The 6,140-nt window shown below is 38.0% G+C and overlaps 1 non-coding gene across 1 annotated transcript; it reads right to left on the reverse strand.

Moving 5' to 3' along the window:
- Window positions 1–2,687: 2,687 nt before the first annotated feature.
- On the reverse strand, window positions 2,688–2,799 carry LOC129478021 (U6 spliceosomal RNA). Its single transcript, XR_008656194.1, has one exon. It is a non-coding gene; the product is annotated as a U6 spliceosomal RNA (small nuclear RNA).
- Between the last annotated feature and the right edge of the window lie 3,341 nt (window positions 2,800–6,140).

A 6,140-nucleotide genomic window follows, 5' to 3' on the forward strand; every position in this document is an offset into this window, starting at 1 on the left:
AGGCTAAGATTCAGAGTTTTGACAGAGAAAAGTTTGTAATTCAATAAGTGTTATATCCAGCTAAGATGTATTTTAAATGTGAAGGCAATAATAAACTACTTTCACTTATATTACGATTCAGATTAAATGCCTTTGCATACTTCATAAAGTTATTTGGAATCATATTCCAGTTGCCAGTGAAAACTCCAAATTAACAATTCAAGACTTCAAACATTTGGAGATTACAGAGCTGAATAGACCTTTCATAATAACAAACATATAGCTGACTTGCATCACAAGATTTGAAGAAATCATCATCTTACTGCACCACATCTGTTTGAACTGGCCATTTGATTAAACCTATAAGAAGATTGAGTTGCTTTCTCTTCTACCCATGCATACAGCTTTCAACAGGAAAGCCAGTGAATTATTATCACTAATGATAGGTATAAACATCCTATTTTGAATTGCCAAAAATTCTCCAGGGAACAATTCTCCCAGAGATAGTTTTCCACCATTTAGAAATACAAACAAATGTGATTACAATTTTGCTTAGGCATACGATATTATGAAGCAGGCACACAAAACTTTCTAAGTGTGTGAAAAGAAGCACATTAAATGTCAAGGTTATTACTATCTTTGAATGTTGAGACCATCGGTGACATTTTCATATTTTTATTCTATTTTTTCAAATTTTCTTTTTTTAATTTTTTTATTATACTTTTAGGGTAAACGTGCACAACGTGCAGGTTAGTTACATATGTATACATGTGCCATGTTGGTGTGCTGCACCAATTAACTCGTCATTGAACATTAGGTGTATCTCTTAATGCTATCCCACACCCTCCCCCTACCCCACAACAGGCCCCGGTGTGTGATGTTCCCCTTCCTGTGTCCATGTGTTCTCACTGTTCAATTCCCACCTATGAGTGAGAACGTGCAGTGTTTGGTTTTTTGTCCTTGCAGTAGTTTCCTGAGAATGATGGTTTCCAGCTTCATCCATGTCCCTACAAAGGACATGAACTCATCATTTTTTATGGCTGCATAGTATTCCATGGTGTATACGTGCCACATTTTCTTAATCCAGTTTATCATTGTTGGACATTTGGAGCCAAGATGGCCAAATAGGAACAGCTCCAGTCTACAGCTCCCAGCATGAGTGACACAGAAGATGGGTGATTTCTGCATTTTCAGCTGAGGAACCAGGTTCATCTCACTGGGGAGCGTTGGAAAGTGGGTGCAGGACAGTGGGTGCAGCGCACCGAGCGTGAGCCGAAGCAGGGCGAGGCATCGCCTCACCCGGGAAATGCAAGGGGTCAGGGAATTCCCTTTCCTAGTCAAAGAAAGGGGTGACAGATGGCACCTGGAAAATCGGGTCACTCCCACCCTAATACTGCACTTTTCCAACAGCCTTAGCAAACGGCACACCAAGAGATTATATCCCGCACCTTACTGGGAGGGTCCTATGCCCACGGAGCCTCACTCATTGCTAGCACAGCAGTCAGATCAAACTGCAAGGCGGCAGCGAGGCTGGTGGAGGGGCGCCCACCATTGTCGAGGCTTGAGTAGGTAAACAAAGCAGCTGAGAAGCTCGAACTGGGTGGAGCCCACCGCAGCTCAAGGAGGCCTGCCTGCCTCAATTTTTCAAATTTTCTATAATGATGAGGTTTAAATTATAAAACAAATCTCACATTGAAAAGAAAAAAAAAACAAAAAAAAAACTACAAAACATCCAAACTCAAAAAGTCCAAAATTGTTTTAAAAAGTAGTTTTGGGTTAATGGCTGCTTCCATAAATAATTCTGGTAAAGCTGGTTTTCCTTTCCCCAGTTTTTACCCAGTGAAATAGATATGCTTCTGAGGTTCTGTGTCAGGCAATAATCTAAAGATGATGCTTCAAGTTTCTTATATTTAGTTATTCAAATATTAGCCTAGCTACTTCTGAGAAGGGATTTCAAAGATGTAAGCAAGACTACTGATCAACTGACTTTAAAAGAGGGAGGTTTTTATGGATTATCTGGGTAGGCCCAATTTAATTACTTGAGTCCTTTAAGAACAGAAGAGAGTGGCAGAAGAGGAAGGAAAAGAAATTGATTCAAAGCAGGAAGAAGCAGGAGAAGCAGACGAAGATTCTATACATCTTTTGCCTTTAAGATGGAGGAGACTCAAACTCCAGTAGTCCAAAAGCTGAGAATTATAGGTGGTCTCTACAACATGAGGACAACCCCTGGCTTACAATCAGAAAGAAAACAGGGACCCCAGTCCTACAGCTGCTCAAAACTGATTTTCACAAAACAACTTAAGTTTGAGTCTGGAAAGAGGTTGTCCCCCAAAGCATCCAGACAAAAGCCAGGCTGCTTGATAGCTGGACTTTGGCATTGTAAGGCCCTAAGCAGAGAACCCAGTTTTACTCAGACTTTTGGCCTACAGAAATATAAGATAATAAATGTTTTTTTAAAGCCTCTTAATTTGTGGTAATTTGTTATAGCAGCAACAGAATATTAATACAGGTCCAAATCCTTATTTGTAGGCTTGATAGGAGCCTATAGTCTTAGGCTTTATTTAGTCCTTCTAAATCTTATATCTATGGCTGCTTTTTATGAGCCTTGCTAAAGAATTTAAGGGCAATCTGATAAAATCACTAAAGGCAAAAAAACACATTTAAATATGAGTGTTTGCACCTTGACCTAAAGTGGTGACTTTTACTGGGAAAATCAGGTGTATTATAGATTTTAGGAACATTTTGCACAGGGGTTACGCTAATCTTCTCTGTATCATTTTATCATTCCAATTTTAGCATATGTGGTGCCAAAGCAAGCACTACTTTAGGAATATTTTGGATGAGCAAGTGTCTTATCATCTCTTTAGTAATAATACATAAGCACAACCATGGGCCTACTTTGAAGGACCAACATTGGTTATTACATTTGTGCAACTTGGACTTAGAGCCTGGATTACATGGGCTTTTATATCTGAAATTCTCTGATTCTCTGGAAAGTGACATTTTAATTGTCAGATGATTAATATGTAGTGCAGATGCATAAGTTTACTGAAAAGCAACAATTATTAACATTTTAAAGTTATTTCCATTGCTAATATCTTTGTTTTCTAAAACTCACATCAAGGTTGCTTAAAACTATTTTCTCCCCAATATATATAGAATTTTGTTTTATATAGAGACAAATTTATAGCCTGGTGCGACAGCTCATGCCCTGCAATCCCAGCACTTTGGGAGGCTGAGACGGGTGGATCGATTGAGCCCAGGAGGTCGAGGCTGCAGTGAGCTGTGATTGCACCACTGCCCTCCAGCCTGGGTGACAGAGCGAGACCCTGTCTAAAACTAAAAAATTAATTTGTGTATTATGAATATAGATGTATGGCTAGAAAAAAATGCAATAAATAGGTCCCATGTGAAAATGTTTATTTTCTTGGATTTATGAACACTATATTTTCCAGTCATTGAAACTAATTCACTGATTAGTGTTGCCAGTTACATTCTTTTAATCTGTTAAAATGCAGCTGCCCATAAAAACAGAGTAACTAGATTCAGACTAATTATTCCATTCCTTTGACATTTGTTGAGAGAGTTAGCTTACAATATCAGAGTTAAAGTTATCCCTCGTTTCACAAGCTTTTCACAATTTTACACAAAATGTAAATTGTCTCTGTGTTAACATTAACTAGACCAAACTTACTCCAAGCTTCTATATTAAAGTCTATACTTCCAGTGAATAATTTGATTCTGAATGCAATGATCAGGTTTATTATCTAAAGCGCAATAACTCAGGCAAACTTTTAATTAGTTCTTCAAATTACTTGAAAACTTTAAGCCAGCTGAATGGTTAGGGCAAAGCTTCAATTGCTTCCTCTGTTTTGTAATGTTATCACTTGGCTGAGAAGCGGGATGGAGCCACCATAGAGAGAAACCAGGAACCGCCCTCAAGAGGAGAAAGTCACACTTCACTCTTTTACTCATCTTAGCTGACTTTCTCCACATACCTCACTAGATATGACCCTGGTCCCGAGTCACATTTGAAGATCTGTGTCCGAAGGTGACTTTAAAGGATCAGGATAACACAACACAACTAAAACAGGAAGTATTGGGGCCGGGCGCGGTGGCTCACGCTTGTAATCCCAGCACTTTGGGAGGCCGAGGCGGGCGGATCACGAGGTCAGGAGATCGAGACCATCCTGGCTAACACAGTGAAACCCCGTCTCTACTAAAAATACAAAAAAATTAGCTGGGCATGGTGGCGGGCGCCTGTAGTACCAGCTACTCGGAGAGGCTGAGGCAGGAGAATGGCGTGAACCCGGGAGGCGGAGCTTGCAGTGAGCCGAGATTGCGCCACTACACTCTAGCCTGGGCGACAGAGCGAGACTCCGTCTCAAAATAAATAAATAAATAAATAAAACAGGAAGTATTTGATGCTGCCTTGAGTCAAGCAATGATAGGGAGATGCATATTTAATTCAAATTTCAACTAGGTTTGAAGAGGCAATTAGAAAATATTTTTCAAGAGTGGGCAATAGCAATATAGTACCTCTCCTGTGGAAGAAAGAACTGAAGACAAGTATTTTCAAGCTCCATGTAGGGACAGTGAGCAGATTTGCAACTGTGAAGTATGGTCCCAGGTGGATGATAATTGGATCATGAGATTTATATTCATCAGATCCTTATTGTTCCTGCCTCATTTCATGCTTGGCTATGAAGAAATAAGGACCAGGATAACCCAAATATATGCCATGGTTTTTAGAACCTTACCCACTAAAACAATGGGCAGTGGCTTTTTTAAAAGAACTGTTTTTATAAGGTTAGAACATGAAGGAAAACACTGTACTGAGGGTGAGAAACCTTCCACTATTAAAAATGTATATGGATCCTGCATATGGCAATATTTGGTGAAAACAGAACAAAGAGAGAGTAAAGATTAGACATACATGCTGTTAGGAGTATTTTCTAGGTACTCTGACAATGATGTACTTAATGAAACTTCAGACTTCTGATTTGTATTGTTTATAAGGAAGTCAACACCTTCAGAAGCTGTTTGTTAAAACAGATTAAAATAATTCTGCAGTTTTACCATCATTTCTTGGATTTGTTTTGTAAATCTCATGACAACTACTTTTTGTATGTTGTTTCCTGACAGCAGTGCTTGTCAAAGCCTCATATACCTAAGTTCTAAATAATAAAACTCAAAGATAATTTGGTCTTCCTATTACTGTGCTGAGTTAACATTAAACAACTACCTAACTTAGGTATTTGTTGCACTTCATTGGGTCACCAGATACAATTGCAGGTTGTTTTCATTATTAACAATGTTCTATTCAGAGATAAATGATTTTTTTCCTAAGATGTATGTAACCCAGCTCTTTTCAATTATGCAGAGAACTGCTTCCCTTAAGGGTACTTGACTTGTCCAGATATTAATCTTTCTTGCACAGAATGCTGCAATGTGCATAATTATATTCTTCCTACTGAGGTCTTGCTCAGGCTCAGTAGACTTAGAGTAGAATTCATTAAAAAGTTGAAATTCAGTTTTGCAGGTTTTCTTTTTACTTGTAAGAAGTTAGTATTATTACTACACTAATTTAAAGGTGACAGTACATAAGGCTCATTGATGCATCATATATAGAAGTAAATAAACCAACAGTAGAAATGAACAGATGGCAATGGTTGTCTCCCAAATTAGTATCTCTGGAGTATATGAAGTTACACTGAACTACGTCTATGTAGTGGCAGAAAAAAACCGATTACCTGATTTCATGGAATGTTTTCTGTTCTTTGTCTAATGATCACCTAATCCATTTTTTTTTTACTTTTTTTAAACTAATAAATATGGAGGTTTATAATTATAGCTTAAGTTTTTAAATTTTAATATTAAGATCATCATAGATTCACATGTAATTGTAAGAAGTAATAAGAGGAGATCTGTGTATCCTTTACCCAGTTCCTTCTGCCCCTATAGTAACATCTTGCAATACTATTATACAACTCCACAGTCAAGATTTCTATCACCGCAAGGATCCCTCATGTTTCCTTTTACAGCAACACCCACTTTCCTCTGGCTCCCACCTCCTTCTTAATCTCTAGCAAACCACTAATCTATTCTTCAGTTCTACAAATTTGTCATTTCAATAATGTTATATATATGAAATAATATAA

Source organism: Symphalangus syndactylus, chromosome 2, assembly GCF_028878055.3.
Source record: "Symphalangus syndactylus isolate Jambi chromosome 2, NHGRI_mSymSyn1-v2.1_pri, whole genome shotgun sequence".
NCBI classification, from domain to species: domain Eukaryota; kingdom Metazoa; phylum Chordata; class Mammalia; order Primates; family Hylobatidae; genus Symphalangus; species Symphalangus syndactylus.